Source organism: Scyliorhinus torazame, chromosome 14 (genome assembly GCF_047496885.1).
Source record: "Scyliorhinus torazame isolate Kashiwa2021f chromosome 14, sScyTor2.1, whole genome shotgun sequence".
NCBI lineage: Eukaryota > Metazoa > Chordata > Chondrichthyes > Carcharhiniformes > Scyliorhinidae > Scyliorhinus > Scyliorhinus torazame.
The window spans coordinates 168,502,311-168,521,496 of NC_092720.1; the positions used below are offsets into that span (position 1 = coordinate 168,502,311).

At 46.3% G+C, this 19,186-nt stretch overlaps 2 long non-coding RNA genes across 3 annotated transcripts in view; both read right to left on the minus strand.

Moving 5' to 3' along the window:
- LOC140389366 (uncharacterized) overlaps window positions 1–1,677 on the minus strand; it is a 64,649-nt gene extending 62,972 nt beyond the window's left edge. Inside the window, exon 1 of the long non-coding RNA XR_011934363.1 lies at window positions 1,612–1,677. This is a non-coding gene — a long non-coding RNA (uncharacterized lncRNA). The remainder of the gene's footprint in view (window positions 1–1,611) is intronic.
- A 10,421-nt stretch (window positions 1,678–12,098) lies between these two features.
- On the minus strand, window positions 12,099–18,810 carry LOC140390199 (uncharacterized). 2 transcript variants are annotated; one of them, XR_011934581.1, is made up of 2 exons: window positions 18,464–18,810; window positions 12,099–14,312 (listed from the first exon to the last, which is right to left on the minus strand). It is a non-coding gene; the product is annotated as an uncharacterized lncRNA (long non-coding RNA). The 2 variants fall into 2 exon arrangements; XR_011934582.1 differs by having other exon boundaries at window positions 16,958–18,810.
- Between the last annotated feature and the right edge of the window lie 376 nt (window positions 18,811–19,186).

Sequence of the window (19,186 nt, forward strand, 5' to 3'; positions counted from 1 at the left end):
ACAAAGGCTCAGCAATGTCCTCCCTAGCTTCCCAGAGAATCCTAGGATAAATCCCATCCGGCCCAGGGGACTCAGCTATTTTCACACTTTCCAGAATTGCTAACACCTCCTCCTTATGAACCTCAAGCCCTTCTAGTCTACCAGCCTGAATCTCAGTATTCTCCTCGACAACATTGTCTTTTTTGTGTGTGAATACTGATGAAAAATATTCATTTAGCACCTCTCCTATCTCCTCAGACTCCACGCACAACTTCCCACTACTGTCCTTGACTGGCCCTACGCTTACCCTAGTCATTCTTTTATTCCTGACATATCTATAGACAGCTTTAGGGTTATCCTTGATCCTACCTGCCAAAGACTTCTCATGTCCCCTCCTGGCTCTTCTTAGCTCTCTCTTTAAGTCCTTTCTAGCTAACTTGTAACTCTCGAGTGCCCTAACTGAACCTTCATGTCTCATCTTTACATAAGCCTCCTTCTTTCTCTTGACAAGTGTTTCAACTGCTTTAGTAAACCACGGTTCCCTTGCTCGACCACTTCCTCCCTGCCTGACAGGAACATACTTATCAAGGGCACGCAGTAGCTGTTCCTTGAACAAGCTCCACATTTCCATTGTGCCCATCCCCTGCAGTTTTCCTCTCCATCCGATGCATCTTAAGTCTTGCCTCAATGCATCATAATTGCCTTTCCCCCAGATATAACTCTTGCCCTGCGGTATATACCTATCCCTTTCCATCACTAAAGTAAACGTAATCAAATTGTGGTCACTATCACCAAAGTGCTCACCTACCTCCAAATCTAACACCTGTCCTGGTTCATTACCCAGTACCAAATCCAATATGGCCTTGCCTCTTGTTGGCCCATCTACATACTGTGTCAGGAAACCCTCATGCACACATTGGACAAAAACGGACCCATCTAAAGTTTCCAGTGAATATTTGGAAAGTTGAAGTCCCCCATAACAACTACCCTGTTACTTTCGTTCCTATCCAGAATCATCTTTGCAATCCTTTCCTCTACATCTCTGGAACTTTTCGGAGGCCTATAGAAACCCCCTAACAAGGTGACCTCACCTTTCCTGTTTCTAACCTCAGCCCATACTCCCTCAGTAGACGAGTCCTCATCAAACGTTCTTTCTGCCACCGTAATACTGTCCTTGACTAACAATGCTACCCCTCCCCCTCTTTTACCACCTTCCCTGAGCTTACTGAAATATCTAAACCCTGGCACCTGCAACAACCATTCCTGTCCCTGCTCTATCCATGTCTCCGAGATGGCCACAACATCAAAGTCCCAGGTACCAACCCATGCCGCAAGTTCACCCACCTTATTCCGGATGCTCCTGGCATTGAAGTAGACACACTTTAAACCACCTTCCTGCCTGCACCCGGTACACTCCTGCAACTTTGAAACCTTATTCATGACCTCACTACTCTCAACCTCCTGTATACTGGAGCTACAATTCAGGTTCCCAATCCCAATAGGAGGGGAAGCCATTCCTCATCAAGCATGGCTGATCAGGACTCTCTCCCGCTCCTACCGCCTGCCATTGGCGTGTATTGGAAGGATTTTGCAAGTTCTTACTCAACCCTGCTGGCTGTATTATGAACTCACCTTCCTTGGCCATCCAGTCCTGGCGTGGGACTCGAACCCAAAGACGAGGACGCTCCCCACTGCGCCACAAAAGCTCCACATATTCCAGGGCCAGCTTTTAAATTACTGGGGATTAAAATATTGACCCAGTGTTCTGGGGAATGTATTTAATATCAGGAAAATGTCCACGTATGAAATGTAAATAAAAGTAGATTGGCTGGGTGTGATTGGCATTTGACGTGTTGGTTAAGTTCTGGTTGGCGATGGGAGCTGTCAATTAGACATGTAAACCCAGTGTCCCAGGCTTCCTCCGTCCCTTTGTTCACAGCAGAACTGCAGCAGTCTGGGGAGTGGAGATGGCGATGCAGGAATGGGGTTTGTGCAGGTTTTATGCAGTAAAATAGTCCATGAATATATCCTGTGGAGAGTCAAGAAAGAAACAGCCCCTTGTGCTGTTAGCGAGGATCCAGCTGAGAGACTTCAATCTTTGCTCTGGATTGTGTGCTGTTTGCAGGGACTGAGCGTTCGAGTGTGTGTATTGGAAGCTGGGATTTGTACACATCTCCCTTCTGTGATACAGGCTGAGTTTTATTAACGGATTGTTGCTTAAAGATGAGGTGTGATGATCTGGGAAATACAAAGAAAGATTCCCTGTTTAGGGTGAGAATTTGTTTCCAGCTGGAGACTTTTCACTGTGAGGAGACCTGCTTTACAGTGGGGTCTAGTTTCTTGTTAATAAATCTGCTTAAAAACCGGGGCAAGTCATGGTCGACCACACGGTGGTGAAAGCTTCGTGCGTGAAATTTAGTTTGAAATTTATTCCTTTGTTTCTGGCGTGACACATTACTGTCTCTGCTCTGTATAATATTAAGTGTAATCTAGTCTATTAAAGCAACCGTAAAGACAGCAGAGCAGTCGGTATCTGTAGACCGGATGATCAGTCGATCTTTCACATTTCCGGCTGTTCGGTTGTAGTAAACATGAGCTCTGAAATTGTGTGGTCAATTATCTCTGGCAGATGTAATCCCCCAGTGCCACTGCCATTACTGAGTGTCTCCTTGTGCATTGCAATGAAGGGAACTCCTGTCTACAATCTGTGACTGACTGGTTCACGTTACTTTAACAGCCCAGTCATATAAATTCTGCTTGTTCTTTCTCTGTGTTAACTGTTCAATCAGTCAGCCTTGGTAGCCTTTGACGAGCGACCGTGGAGAGTTTGTCAGGCCAGCACATTAATTACTTTTCAAAAGGGGAGGCAATGGCATTGTGGTATTGTGGTATTGTCACTGGATTAGTAATCCGGAGGCCCAGCGTAATGCTCTGGGGACCCGGGTTCAAATCCCAGTAAACATTGTGGGACATTCCCTGGTTCACTAAAGTCCTTCAGGGAAGGAACTCCTCATCTGGTGGCAGATTGACTCCGGGTTGCCTCTGAAACGACCCAGCGCTCAGTTTGAGGGCAATTAGAGAACACATTTTTTTAATGGTTTGTTTTATATTAACTAATGTAGACCATTAGACCCTGTGGTGCAGGGTCTGGCTCATGACGGTAACATTGGGGGTGAAAGAAAAGCCCAGACCGAAGATACCCAATGAACTGCGCTGGAGTGCACTGTGGGCTCAAAGACACAAAGCAAGATGGCTAAGGCAGCCAAGACACAAGAAAGAAAAACTTGCATTTCTTGAGGTTCCTGTCATGACCTCAGACCATCCATTACAATAAATTTACATCTAAACATCAGGCATTTGATAATCACCCCCCCCCCCCCCCTTACATAATCCATTCATGTTGGATCCTAGCTATGATGCTATCAAGGATGGAGCAGACTCAAGGGGCTGAATGGCCCCCTATTTTGATTTTGCATTATTGTGAGTGTGAGACTAAGTGTGGCACAATGGCACAGTGGTTAGCACTGCTGCCTCAGAGCACAAGGGATCCATCCGGCTTCAATTCCGGCCTTGGGTGACTGTGTGGAGTTTGCAGTTTCTCCCTGTGTCTGCGTAGGTTTCCTCCGGGTGCTCCAGTTTCCTCCCACAGTCCAAAGATGTGCAGGTTAGGTGAATTGGCCATGCTAAATTGCCCCTTAATGTCCAAAAGGGAGATGGGGTTTTGCGGATGTGGTGGGGCATGCTCCTAGGTAGGGTGCTCCTTTAGAGGATCAGTGCAGACTTGATGGGCCGAATGAACTCCTTCTGCATTGTAGGGATTCTATGACTAGATGGTGCTAGAGCACTGTGAATAGAAAGAAAATCAATGACTTTCAACAAGTTCACCAGAGATTGGAAACTCTACAGGATGGTATTAGCCAGTGCTGGGTATTGAGTTACATTATGTTTGCAGTTATTTTTATTTGTGGTTTGTGGTTTCACAGCAGGTCTGGAGTTTTCCAAATCTGGTACAAAAAGTAACCCTGTCTGAACTAGAGTGATCCTGGACACAGATATTAAACGGAATCAGAAACAGTTAGTCTGCAGATACAACAAGTGCAATGTTGTCCTTTATTGCAAGCAGAAAGGAACATACAAGTAGACATGTTTTCCTACAGTTGCCCAGGTCGATGGTGAGTGCACATCTGAAGTCTTGTGTACAGTTTATGTCTCCTTATTAAAGAAAGGATAGAAATACATTAGAAGCAACGGGGAGACAGTGGCAAAGTGGTATTGTTTCTGGACTAGTAATCGAGAGACCCAGAGTTATACTCTGGGGGACCGGGTTCAAATCCCTCCCTGGCAGATGGTGAAATTTGAATTCAATAAAAATCTAGATGTAAAAGCCCATCTGGTTCACTAATGTCATTTAGGGAAGGAAATCTGTGTCCTTACCTGGTCTGGCCTACATGTGGCTCCAGACAAACCCACAGCAATGTGGTTGACTCTTAAGTGCCCTCTGGGATGGGCAGCCAGCCCATGGACAAATTGTTTTAAAAGTTTGGGGCGAGGATCTGGGTTCAATCCTGGCCCCGTGTCACTGTCCGTGTGGCATTTGCACATTCTCCCCATTTGTGTTTGCATGATGTGCAGGGTAGGCGGATTGGAAATGCTAAATTGCCCCTTAATTGGGAAAAAAATAATTGGATACTCTAAATTTATATTGAAAAAAAGAAGCAGTTCAGAGAAGGTTCAGTCAATTGATTGTGGGAAAGGGGGAGGTGGTGTTGGTGAGGATTGCCTTATGAGGGAGGGTTGGACAGGTTGGACCTGTATCCTTTGGAGTTTAGAAGAATGAGATGTGATCTTATTAAAACATATAACGTCCTGAAGGGACTTGACAGGGTGAATACTGAAAGGATGTTTCCTCTTGTGGGAAGGACTAGAACGAGGAGGCAGAGTTTAAAGATAAGGGGTTTCCCATTTCAGACAGAAATAAGGAGACTTTTTCTCTGAGTCATGAATCTTTGGAATTCTCTTCTCTGAGTCATGAATCTTTGGAATTCTCTTCCCTGAAGAACGGTGGAAGCAGGGACATAGAATTCTCCGGACATTGGGATTTTCTGTTCCCACTGGCAGTGCACCCTACCCATGGGTTTCCCAGCGGAGTGGGATGGCTTCAATGGGAAATGCCATTGACAAGCGGCGGGAGTAGAGAATCCCGCTGCCAGTGAACAGCGCACCACCGAGAAACACATTGCTGGGGAACCAGAGAATCCAGCCCATAATATTTTTAAGGCAGGGGGTGTCATAATATACACCAGTATATCATGGTGCAGCCACACACACTGATGGACACACAGCAAGACCAATCAACACAATGATGTGTTGGGTGCTCTGGATCCGTGGAACACATACAGGCCACCAACACTTAAAATAGTGCAACACTATTTTATTAAGTTAGAAACTGTTGAACATACTTTCACAGTGGGTTAACACAATGTTAGATTAAACTAAAGACCTATGCCTGTCCTAACCAGTATATGCACTCAGCACATGGTGAAGAATTATGCTGTACGCTGTAAGCTCTGTCCTACTGAGAGGCTGCGTCCCAAATGAGCAGGAACTCTGATGCCCTCTGTCTATATAGTGAGTATGCTCTAACTGGTGATTGGCTGCGGTGTTGTGCGTTGATTGGTCTTGCTGTGTGTCCATCAGTGTGTGTGTCTGCACCATGATATACTGGTGTATATTGTGACAGGGGGTAGATAGAATTGTGACTAAAAAGGGAGTCAGGTTATTTGGGGTAGGCAGGAATGTGGAGTTGGAGCCATTGTCAGATCAGCCATGAACGTAGCGAATGGTGGAACAGGATTGAAGGGCCAAATGGCCTATTCCTGCTCCTCATTCATGTGTTAGTGTTATAGTCAGAACGTTCCAGCCACTAGTAACCTGAACTCACTACATCATCCTGTGACTCTTCCCCACATCAATTCTAGACTGAGCCCACTTCAGACTGTACTTGTGCTTTCCAGTCCTACCACAATGATGTAGAACTTGCATTTATAAGGTGTTTGTGACATTCACATTCCCAATCAATGAGTTACTTCTGAAGGTTAGCCATCTATGCAATGTTGGAAATCTGGTAGCCAAATTATGCAAGTCTTTTTACTGGTTTGGATTAAGGGAAGGGTGTTGATCAGGGCACTAATATTAATTGTGTGTGAATTGTGTTTAATTATATGCAGGCAATGGACATAAATTTGGGATTCACTTATACTCCTATGAATGGCCAGAAACTGCAACCGTGGTTCTTTGTGTAAGGGGTGTATGTTTATAATGTGTAACTTTGTAAATGAATATAAAGGTGTGTAAAGATTGGGTCCAGTTCGCTTTCACCGACCTTCTCTTGGTCCAGCCTCAAACAGTAGCATTTCAGCCTTTCAGCAGTGTGGGCAATCTGGCTGATGGGAACTGCAAGGGCAATGTGGGTGTGACAGAGGAGGAAGCAAGAATGCTTGCATTCGGAGAGAGGCCCTGATTCCCAAACCAGAGACTGATCAGCCAGCCCATTGATCTGCCAAAGGATAGATCTCACAGTTCTTCCATAATTCTACTGTAAGTCATCAAATCTGAGGAGAGCTCACTGAAGGACTCCAGTAATAGTCCAAATGGTCCTCTAGATTTGAGACATGTTGGTGGTAGATTGACCGATCAACCTGGATCAGCAAGTCTTTGCTAACATATTGCTTGTTTTCTTTTCTTACCGTCTTTTAGGTCAATGAACATTTCACTAAATGAGTGAACTGTCAATCTCTGCTCACAATAACTGTGTGATCATTCAGTGGGAACAGGCAACAGAGAGAAGATCACTAATCAGGACAGTTTAAAGTTGTGGTTTGATAACCCTAGAATAATCAAACATGCCACCTGAGGAAGAAGAACAATAGCTAAATTGTAGGATGGGATATAACTAATGACATAATAAGGACCTGTAAGAAAGGTACTTCATATTCATGGGCAATTTTAATCTTCATTGGAATCAACAAATAAAACTGGAAATAAATTCATAGCGTGTATTCGGGACAATATATTGTTTCTTAGAACAATATGACTGGAACAAACAAGAAAATAGTCTAGTTTATACCTGGTAATGTCCGGGCGGCATTGTGGCGCAGTGGTTGGCACTGCTGCCTCACAGCACCGAGGACCCAGGTTTGATCACAGCCCCAGGTCACTGTCTGTGTGGAGTTTGCACAATCTCCCCTTGTCTGTGTGGGTCTCATCCCACAACCTAAAGATGTGCAGGGTAGGTAGATTGGCCACTCTAAATTGTCCTACAATTGGAAAGATTTAAATATATATTCCTGGTAATGTGTAATGAAGCAGGATTAATGAATGACCTCAAAATGAAGAATCCTCTGGGCAAGAGTGATCATAATGTGATAGAATTTCTCATTCAGTTTGAGGATGAGGAACTTGGCTCTGAAAATAGCATCTTTAACTTAAATAAAACCAATTGCAAGGGTATGAAGGTAGAGTTGGCTAAAGTAAACTGGGAAATCAGATTAAATTACAATATGTTAGATAAGTAGTGACAGGCATTTGAGTAGACCATTTAAAACTCTCAACAAATATATATTCCACTGAGAAAAAAATGCTACAAGAAGGACACATCAGCCATGGCTAACGAAGAAAGTTAAGGAAGGTATGAAATTGAACGAAAAAGGAAATAAAGGCGTGCATACCTGCAAAGATCAGTGATAGGTCAGAAGATTGAGAAAACAATTAGAATCAGCATAGGATAACGAAGGTAGAAATTAGATTGAGGGAAAAATAGCAAGAAATATAGAACAGAGAAATTAAGAGCTTGTATGAAGTGCCTATATAAAGGAAGAGCGTTGATAACGTAATAGTCCATCAGAAGCTGGCACTGGGGAATCAATAATGGGAAACAAGGACATAGCAGAGACTTTGAACCAGTATATTGTATCTCCTTTAGTTGCTGCAATCTGTGTGGTGGGGGTGTGCCACAGTACAGTTCACTGGAGATTACCAAGGGGACCCAGCAAAAATGAGGGAATGATCAATTTTCATCCAAGTCAGGATGGTGTGCGGCTGGGATGGTTCAACTACATTTTGCAATCCTTTTCCTTGCTGCTTATCAAGGTCCCAGGGGAGGAACATGTCACTTGATGAAGTAACCTCAGTGAATTGTTTGTGCGTCCTGGAGTTCATGCAGCCACAAGTGAGTCGGTGGTGGAGGGAGTGACTATTGAGAAAAGATACACCGAGACAGGTCAGGCAAATCCTATCTGTGCCCTGGGCTTTGTGAATGCTGTGACTGCACCATGCAGGTGAGTGGTGAGTATTCCATTGACGGAGGAGTTTTGAAGAGAACTCAATACTGAACCCGAAGAGAAGTTCATTGTTGCAGTAATATGATATTGGATAATATTTTATACACTTCCGTGCAGCGATGTCCTCGGCTGCAATTATTTGTCTCCAACATTCACCATAACCATCTTCCTTCTCATTAGGTATGATCCAGCCAATGGAGTGATTTATCTTTATTTCCTATTGAACATAGGAACACGAATAGGCCATTCAACCCATCGAGCCTGATCTGCTGACCATCTACCTCAATGCGGGAAAGTGGAACTATCTTCATATCCCTTGACATCATGGGCGCGATTCTCCACTCCCATGCCGGTTGGGAGAATCGCCTGGGCCGCCAAAATTTCCGGGGATGCCCTCCCGCGATTCTCCCAAGCGGCGGGAACGGCCCGGTCGAGTTTCGCAGGCCGGAGAATCGCCGGAGACACCCAAAATGGGGATTCTCCGGCACCCCGGCGATTCTGAGGCCCGGATGGGCCGAGCGGCCAGGCCAAAACGGCGGGTTCCCCCCGGCGCCGTCCACACCTGGTCGCTGCAGTCGTGGGCGGTGCGTGAACGCTGGGGTGGGGGCGAGGGGGGATCCTGCACCGGGCTTCACCTGGAATGTGGGGCGGCCCGCGATCGGTGCCCACCGATCGTCGGGCCGTCCTCTCTGAAGGAGGACCTCCTTCCTTCCGCGGCCCCGCAAGATCCGTCCCCCATCTTCTTGCGGGGCGGATTTAGAGAGGACGACAACCATGCATGCGCGGATGACGCCCGTTATGCGGCACCGGCCGCATCATCTACGCGGCGTCGCTTTTACGCGGGCGACAAGGCCTGGCGCGTGTAGATGACGCAGCCCCGATCCTGGCCCATTGTCAGAGCCTGAATCGGTCGGGACCGGGGCCGTTCCGCGCCGTCGTGAACCTCAACGGCGTTCACGACGGCGCGGCCACTTTGGCGTAGGTGTGGAGAATCCCGCCCCATTAGTCTGCAGAAATCTATCGATTATGGTTTTGAACACGCTCAATGAATGAGTTTCCACAGGCCTCTGTCTGGGTAGAGCATTCGAAACATTCACCACCCTCGGAGTGAAGAAATTCCTCCTCATCTCAGTCTTGAATGGCCTACCCGGTATTCTGAGATTGTGTCTGTAGTTTTAGACTTGCCAGCCAGGGAAACATCCCATTCACATCCACCCTGTAACAATTTTTTAAGTTTCAATGAGATCATTTCTCACGCTTCGATATTCTAGAGAATACAGATCCAGTTTTCTCAATCTCTCCGCATAAATCAATTCTGCCATCCCAGGGATTAGCCTGGTGAATCTCTGTTGCACTCCATTTCCGGAAAGTATATCCTTTCTTGGATAAGGAGACCAAAGCTGCAAACAATATTCTAGGTGTGGTCTCACCAAGGCTCTCACAAGACATCTTGACATTTCTGTACCCCCCCCCCCCCTCCCCCCATGAGATGTGGTCAGCTTCTGTGCCTCCCTATTCTCTCCTGCCTCTGATGCTGATTGGCCTCTGCTGGGTCTGGTTGCTCAGTCTCTCTGTTTAAAGACTCCCAGCTCACTTCGGATTGAGCCCACTGGCCTAGAATGTCTCTGATGCGGGTTAGAGACCCGGAGTGAGATGATTCAGAAGATCCAGGGTATAACTGGTCACAGTGAAACCTGCATTGTCTGCAGATTTCAGAGACCAGTCCTAGGATATCACTGCTGCTATGGGAGTTCAGGGAAATATCTGCAAACACCTCGCCCTGCTTCAGTAGTAACCATGTGGTCTGTTTCTGATCATTCTTGAGCTCCACTCATGACAACCACCCCCTGATGAGTTTGCATATCAATAAACCCTCATAACAAGGCCACGTTGTGCCCGAACGGGAGTGTGATGTGGCCGGTAGATGCCATGAGAGGCCTCCCGTGGGCTTCACAACAGCCACAATGGGCAGGACCAAACCTCGCCCGCCTAACTGGGTTTTGAACCCACTTAGATGTGCTGACCCAGCATCCACTGGCCTCCCCAAGGAGGCCCCAGCCAGGCGCTGTCCAGTACTGTCTACACAAACATGGACCAGGCAGAGCAACACCAAGGGGGCCTCCCGGGCTATCCGAGTCACATAGGTGGTCAGGGACAGGGCAGGGTGGCCCCCAGCCCTCCCCAGTAATGCAGGCATCTTGGCACTGCTGGGCAGGCACTGACAGGTGCCCGAGTAGCACCCCAAAGCCGGCAGCGGCAGCCAGCGTGGCGCTGCTATTGGTCAGGGCCTGAAGGCGCTGAACCTATGAAAGAGTGGGGTGCAAGGCAGGTATGAAGGGGCTTCTGGAAGGTTGGGGGATGAAGGAGGGGGTCCTGGAAGGGGGGGGTGGGGGTGGGGAGATCCCGAAAGGGGGGCGTGGGAAGGCCTGAAAGTGGTGGGGGGCCTTCAGCAACCCCATAGCTTGGGGGAGTGGGCAATGCCCATGTATGTGTGGGGCAACATTCCCCATGGGTAGGGTCTGTGAGGGACCCTCAAGCTCACTTAGAGATCGCGGAACCCTTTCACAATGGTGACCTGATCTGAGGAGCCGGTTTGGCCAGCGGGTTCAGCTCCCCGGTGATGAAAATAATTCTAAGTGTGGGCTTGACCAGGGAGAAACTTCCCAGGGCCCAGAAAAGTGACTAAGTGCGGAATACCGACTGTTTACACCGGCAGAATATTCCGGTTCCACCATCGGGAAATCCCAGTGACAACAGCAGGACTAGAAAATCCCGCCTCCACCGCCGAAACACACGGTAAATCCTGCCCAATGTGTGGCAGTGGGGAACTTGCCGACAGAGCTGGGGGAGGAAACTCCCACAAAAGCCAGCAAAAAAATTACACCCTTAGAAACTTTTCTGTCAGATTGCGCCGCAAATCTCTACCCACTTATAGAAAATCACATCTGTGAGGCGTGCAGGAAGAATTTTCTATTTCCCAAAGCACTGTAAAGTTTGACGCATTTGTACCCGAACAGGCGCCGGAATGTGGCGACTAAGGGCTTTTCACAGTAACTTCATTGCAGTGTTAATGTAAGCCTGCTTGTGCCAATAAAGATTATTATTATTATTATACCTGTCATGGATTGAATGTTCGTTGAACTTTTGATGTTAATTTGTCATTCGGATTCTATTGACAAAGGGTTAATTGAGATGACAAGAGACAGGCAGCTATTTGTATGTTTAGGTTGGATAACTTGGAATATTTAAAGCATTTTTTTAAAAAACATCTCCCATTTGAAACAGTGAGGGAGAAAGGTTTGCACTCTCTTTCCAGCCAATGAGATTAGCTGAGGGTTCCGATTGACATGCAGCCTGGAATTGGTGCTAACGTTATTATCGGAGTTTGTGTTGTGAGACACGAGAGAATTGATTGTATCTCACTGGATACTGTGTTCTGCACAAATGTTGAAGAAACAAGGTTTGTTGCTAACAATGATAAAATATTGCAGATCCGAGAAATCTAAACCAAAAACAGAAAATGCAGGAAATATTCAGTTTGGCAGCGTCTGTGTCCCCTCCTCAGAACTGGGAGGAAAAAGATCAATTTGTAACAGATTTTAAGAAACTACTAGACAGGGTCATGGGGGTTGGGGACAAGCAGGAAAGAGCAGAGGGAGGGTCTGTAATAGCTTGGAAGGCTGGGGAGATTGCATGACGAAAGAATGATAGTGCTAGGTTATGGTGGATGTTGTTAAGATGTTGTAGTTCGTTGGGTAGTCTCATTAAGATACTGGATACTTCAATACAAAGTATTTATTAATTACGAGTAAATATATACAAATTGCAATATAAAGTCTAAGCAAGGAGCTGCCTCATGCTTGCTTCTACATCGGTCTCTGTCCAGTACAGTACTGACCTCCACATGCGTATCTGTACATCATAGTATGGGAGGTACGGTAAACAGTCCCACGTTAACCCTTTCTATGCCAGATCCTCATGATTGAAGAATGGCATGGACATCCAAAGAACTAGCACTTCATGTTGTGTTGTTGGTGCTTGGAGGGACTTCTGCAATTGCACCACCTCTGCTCTTCCTCTGGTCACGTTGGATGTTATGGGTTCGGCATAGAGGTTTATCGAAGTCCGCTGAACCAAACTTCAGAGCTTTCCCCCACATGGGCTGGTCAGCTGCGGCATTTTCCTAGGAGAGGTGGTCTACATTGCAGACATTTGTAAGATTCTTAGAGTGTCCTTACATCATTTGTACTGGCCGTCGTTAATGTTGTTTGCACCAAGACAGTTCCATCAGAAGATCTGCTTGGGGATTCTACAGTCATCTATGTGGGAGACATGGCCTGTTCATCCAAGCTGAATGTCTCCAGTGGTCTCCTTAAACACTGCAGCAAAGAAGAGATTGATGATTGGAGAGACACAGCACATCTTTGTTTTCTGCTCTTGGTTACCACAAAGGCATTGGGCCTACTTCTGCTCCTATTTCATATCTCACCAGAGGTGCAAACATTGGGCAGCACGGTGACACAGTGGGTTAGCCCTGTTGCCTCACGGCGCAGAGGTACCGGGTTCGATCCCGGCTCTGGGTCACTGTCCGTGTGGAATTTGCACATTCTTCCCACGTTTGCGTGGGTTTCGCCCCACAACACAAAGATGTGCAGGCTAGATAGATTGGCCATGCTAAATTGCCCCTTAGTTGGAAAAAATGAATTGGGTACGCTAAATTTATAAAAACAAAGAGGTGCAAACATGTCCATTCATGCAGTAGGCATAGGATTTTGACAAACTTACTTGGGCATCCTAGCTTGGAAAGCAAGAGCCATCGATCAGGTTAACTCTGTCAAAAGCTGTAGTTAGGACTGTTATCGGTGTAAAAATCTTGATGTTGATGTTTGGATTTTCTTTCTTGCCGTCATGCAGCAAACAGCATTTCAGTTGTCCCACAGATGGCCATAAAACTACACGGATTCTGGGAGGACATAATCTTTGAGACTGTCCAGTAGTCAGTTTAATAGGATCCCCTGTGATTGAGAAAATACTTTTTCCTCGGTAGTTACCTAATCCTGTTTTTTTGCATCCTTTCAACTCCCAGATGCTGACTAAGTTGGCATCCTTGAGGTCTTGTAGAAGATTTTTCTGATACCTGAAATTCATGAAGAGAGTTGTAAGTTTATTAACAATGATGTGAATGCCTTGCTCACCTCTTCAATGCAAGGGGGAAAGAGTTAGGCAATATCTTAGCTTGATGCACGAATCTGCCGCGATGTGTTTTGGCGAAACTCTCCCACCGCCTTTCCATTCCAGCTGCCTTATTAGTGATTAGTTCATTTGTGTTAGCTTTTAGGCAATTGGCATCATTATTGTAACCAGTCATTCATCTTCTACATCACCTGGGGGAGGAAGATCAAACTGTGGAGAGGTTCAAGTGGTGTAGCAAGGACTAAGGCAATAGAGCGTTCTTGAACTGTTTGACATTCAACTTTGGGCGTGTCTGGCAAATTGACCTGTGGAGTCTTGGCTAGATCCTTAAGCTGCCTGATCCACACCGAGCTGTGGTTTGTCCAGCAGACAGCTCATTGTGTGCCATTCTTGCCATCTTGATGTCAACCTTTTTCGTACTGTCTGGTGAGTACCGCAGTCAAGGAGATGCCAGGGCTGAGAATGTGGGTGTTGCCAAGTTTTGTGTTTTCCTTCTCAGGTGGAACATGGTATTGTCTATGGTAAGATCATCCTCGGCCCACAGTGAGAGCAGAGTTCCATTTGAGTTTCCTTTCCAACTCTGTGTGATATGGTCATATCCAACTCTGACATGGAAATAGACCAGAAGGATCATTTGTCTCTATGGTCAAATCACAGGTGGTCCAGATCATGATGGAAATGTTTCTTGACATCGGCACGGTTGGTCATTGTAGGGCACTCATGTTTCCAGCGTTGTAGGGGGAAGTGCAGGCTCATTGGGTTTTCATCTCCTTTGGCAAGGGTTTCCAGATCCTTTGTAACCTGAGGAGGCAAAGAATAGGCTTAAACTGTCTATCAAGTTGGCAGGCTGCTGTGACTAGTGAAGTGCCACAGGGATCAATGCTGAGGCCGCAGCTATTTACAATTTAATTATTTGAACAAATAGACAATAATATCTCTAGAGGGCAGAACGGTAGCATAGTGGTTAGCACAATTGCTTCACAGCTCCAGTGTCCCAGGTTCCATTCCCAGCTTGGGGCACTGTCTGTGCGGAGTCTGCACATCCTCCCCGTGTGTGCGTGGGTTTCCTCCGGATGCTCCGGTCTCCTTCCACAGTCCAAAGATGTGCAGGTTAGGTGGATTGGCCATGATAAATTGCCCTTCGTGTCCAAAATTGCCCTTAGTGTTGGGTGGGGTTACTGGGTTATGGGGATAGAGTGGAGGTGTGGACCTTGGGTAGGGTGCTCTTTCCAAGAGCCGGTGCAGACTCGATGGGCCGAATGCCCTCCTTCTGCACTGTAAATTCTATGAAATTTATTGACAATAAAAGCAAGCTGTGAGGAGGAAAAGAGACTGCAAAGAGATGCAGGCAGATTAAAAGTGCCTGGGCAACAAAGTGGCAAATGAGAGTATAAAAAGTGTAGAAGTGTGAGTTAAGATTGTGATATGAGGAAGTGAGGTTAATCATTTTGCTAGTAAGAATAGAAAACAACACCTGGAAACAACACCCAGCCCTATCTCGTCATCACATCTCTCGACCCCTCACTGTCTCTCATTTGTCACACTGTTTGTCCAACATTCAGTGCTGAATGAGTAAAATATTCAGAAGATAAGAGCCATTGGGATGAATTCTCCACATCCCCAGCCCAGTGTTTCTCGGCAGCACGCCATTGCTGGCAGTGGGATTCTCCGTTCCCATCGCTGGCCAATGGGATTTTCCATTGTAGGCACCCCTGCAGCCGAGAAACCCATGGGCTAGGGTGCGTTGCCGATAGAACGGAGAATCTCGTCGGCAGAGAATTCACCCCCTTGTCTTTGGTATTTGCTGCAAACTCCGTTCTCTAGCCAATTATTCTATTCAAATTGCTGGATAAACACAGCAGGTGTGAAGAGAGAAACAGAGTTAACGTTTTGAGTCCATATCACTCTTCTTCAGAACCCATTCTTTATTTCCCTCACTGGCTACTCACTGAACCTGAACCAGACTGCTTATAATCTTGGTGACCAAGTGATGACCCAGAGGCGAGATTCCACCCCATTCGCTCTCCCTCACTGAGATTGCCTACTTTGACCTCTGTAAAATCTCCTGCTTCAGGTTCTGTGTTGCTGAATCGCACCTTCATTGTCCCATTAGCTGTTAACTCAACTGGGGGCGGCATGGTGGTGCAGTGGTTAGCACTGCAGCCACACAGCGTCGAGGACCCGGGTAAAATCCTGGCCCGGGGTCACTGTCGGTGTGGAGTTTGCACATTGTCCCCATGTCTGCGAGGGTTTCACTCCCACAACCTAAAGATGTGCAGGGTAGACAGATTGGCCATGTTAAATTGTCCCTTAATTGAAAAAAAAAGAATTGAATACTCTAAATTTATATCAAAAAACATTTGACTCGACTGTTCTATTGCTTCCTTTAGCTGATCTCCTAACTTCCACCCGCCATTTACTTGAATTGGGAGAGGTCATTAGGGAGGCAAATGGAATGTTGGCCTTTATTTCAAAGGGAATGGAATATAAAAATAGGTAGGTCCTGCTAAAACTAGACAAGGCCTAGACTAGTTAGACCACACCTGGAATAGTGAACAGTCTTGGTCCCCTTATCCAAGGAAAGATATGCTGGCATTGGAGGCAGTCCAGAGAAGGTTCACAAAGTTGTTTCTGGGTATGGGGGTATTTTCTTATCAGGAGAGGTTGTGTAGATTGGGCCTGTACTCATTGGAGTTTAGAAGAATGCGAGGTGGCCTTATTGAGACGTATAGGATTCTCAGGGGGCTTGACAGGGTAGATGCTGAGATGTTGTTTCGCCTTGTGGGAGAGTCTAGGGCAAGAGGGCATAATCTCAGAGTAAGTGGTCATTCATTTAAGACCGAGGGCATGATCCAACAGCCACCCTGCGCCGGAAAAGCAGCTCGTAGCGGTGCAGCGTGGCCGTTGAAAGCCGGGAGACCCCAGCTGGCTAAGCCTCAAATTTAAAATTCTCAATGTTCAAATTTGTTTGCGTCCTCACCTTTCCAGGTCTCTGTAACCTCTTCCAATTTTATAATCCCCTGAGCGCTCTGTATTTCTCCAGCTCTGACCTCTCACCTCCACCATTCAGCTGTCTAGATTCTGAACTCTCAATTCCCTTCCTGAACTCTCCACCTCACTCTCCCCCTCAAAGAAACTTATTTAAAATTAGTTTTTTGACCAAGCCTCCTCCTTCTTGGGCTCTTTCGGGTTTTGTCTACAAGACAGGATCTAACCATTGTCCCTTGACATTAATGGCATGATCATCTCTGATACCCCACATCCTGGGGATTACCATTGATCAGAAACTGTACTGGACTAGCCACATTAATGCTGTGGTTACCAGGATACCAGGACAGGTCAGGGGCTAGGAATCCTACGGCGAGTAACTCACCTCCGGACTCCCAAAGCCTGTCCACCATCTACAAAGCACAAGTCAGGAGTGTAATGGAATGTTCTCCACTTACCTGGATGAGTGAAGCTCAACACCAACCAGGACAAAGCAGTTGCTTGATTGCTCCCTCCACCATCGATAAACAGTGGCAGCCGTGTGACCATCAACAAGATGCACTGCAGTAACTCACCAAGGTTCCTCAGACAGCACCTTCCCAACCCACGGCCACTACAATCTAGAAGGACAAGAGCAGAAGGGAACCCCACTACCTGGAGGTTATCCTCCAAGTCACTCGCCAGCCTGAGTTGGAAATATATTGCCGTTCCTTCACTGTTGCTGGGGCAACATCTTGGAACTCGCTCCCTAACAGCACTGTGGGTGGACCTACACCAGAAGGACTGCAGTGGTTCAAGAGGGCAACTCACCACCATCTTTTGATGGGCAATAAATGCTGGCCTAACCAGCGATGCCTACATCCCGTAAATAAAAAAAACATTCCCAAGTGAAATGCCTTGGGACATTTTCCTCTGTAAATGCAAGTTGTACTTGTTGCAATACAATATACACATAATGTGCAGATTGTAATTCAGATAGCCAGGAAGTGGTGAGGGACAGAATGGAAGCATGATTTTTATACGCTGACAAGCCTTTATTTACAGAGTCACATCACATATTGTGCGCCCAAATGCAATACAAACAGCCACATTCAATCTGCTCCTATATATAAAAAATTTATTTACAGGACTATAGATTGCAGACATATACCTGTTACCAACTCCAAATATAAACACTAGTAAATTCCCAGTTAATATTGACAGAATCTTTGTTGTGCAGTGGTAGGCTGCTCGGCCCATCGAGTCTGCACTGGCTCCCTGAAAGAACGTTCTACCCGGTCCCGCTCCCTGCCTTATCCCCGTAACCTTGCACAAGATAGAATTCCAGTTCCCTTTGGAGTACCTCGATCAAACCTCCAGCACCCTCTCAGGAAGTTTGTTCAAGACTCCAACCACCCTCTGGGTGAAAACATTTTCCTCACATCACTTCTACTCCTTTTGTCTGCCTTTTTGATGATGTTGAGTGGGGAAAGTTTCTCGCTCTTTACCCTGTCCATACCCCTCAAGTCTTGAATACCTATTGTGGTGAATGTATTCACCTAATGCATGTATGATACTGTAACCTATGACCTATGACCTGGAAGTGGTGATACGAGCTGCTTCCAAGTACTGTACTGTAACCCCGGTACCGGATCCATATATAGACCGGCCCCCTGTGGGCGGCATTCATCTGTACAACCGACTTTAGCGAGGCAAGTTCATGATTAATAAAACCTAATGTTCACTCGCTCTCTCTGCTTCTCGGTGAATTGAAGGTATATCACCTATCAAGTCTCCTCTCAGCCTTCTTATCTCCAAAGAACAGACACAACCTCTCCAATCTACCCTCAGTTACAGTTCTCTATCCTTGGCCAGCACCTGGATGCAATTAAACAACCAGTCAATATCCAAGTAACACTCCCTGTAATAACACCACACTGAGTTTGTATTAACTATTAAATGTATAAACTATTAAATTTTATTGCCTTAAGGTATTTCTCAGCGCAGGGTCCATGAATTAAAGCGAGCACCAGCACAGCCGTGTAACTTTTAGCTTCCATTCTAATCCTCTTGTTTCTGCTGAATGTAATCGGTCTTTACCCATTGCCACTCTGTCTGCTGTGTGTGCGCTTCAGTTTCTATCTCACTCCCGCGTTACTAGTATCACTCTGTAAGTGACACGTGTCTTAGTGTTAATAAACCAATCGGAAATTCAGATCTCCTCCCGTCAGCTGTTTCGAGGAGACTTGCAAGCCTGCTCGGTATTTCTCTCAATGAGCCTTGGGTTTGTTTTCTGTGAGCCAGAATTGCAGTGAGACCGAAGATGTTTTAAGCAGAGATTTTTGGAGATTAGGAGATATCTGTTTACTTGTACTGAACTGAACAGTTTCAGTTAATGGTTTCCAGTCTCTCCTGTTCTCACTCTCTCTCTCCTCCATGTCTATTCCAGATTCTCAGCCGTTTGGTTGGACATAATTTATCAGAAAGCTGTGTTTATTTGTGCTGCAACGCCAGGAGGAGCACTTCCTGCACAATATGGTCAAGTCTGCACTCGACACTGAGGAGCCATGCAGAGGTTAAAATAGACTCTGCTCTACCCGTAGCGGATGCTAGGTCAGTTGGCATGGAGGGGTGGGTAACGCCAAGGGTAGTGGGTGGGAACATGAGCTGGCACTAAATTGACATTAGGGCTATAAAGGGTCATGAGG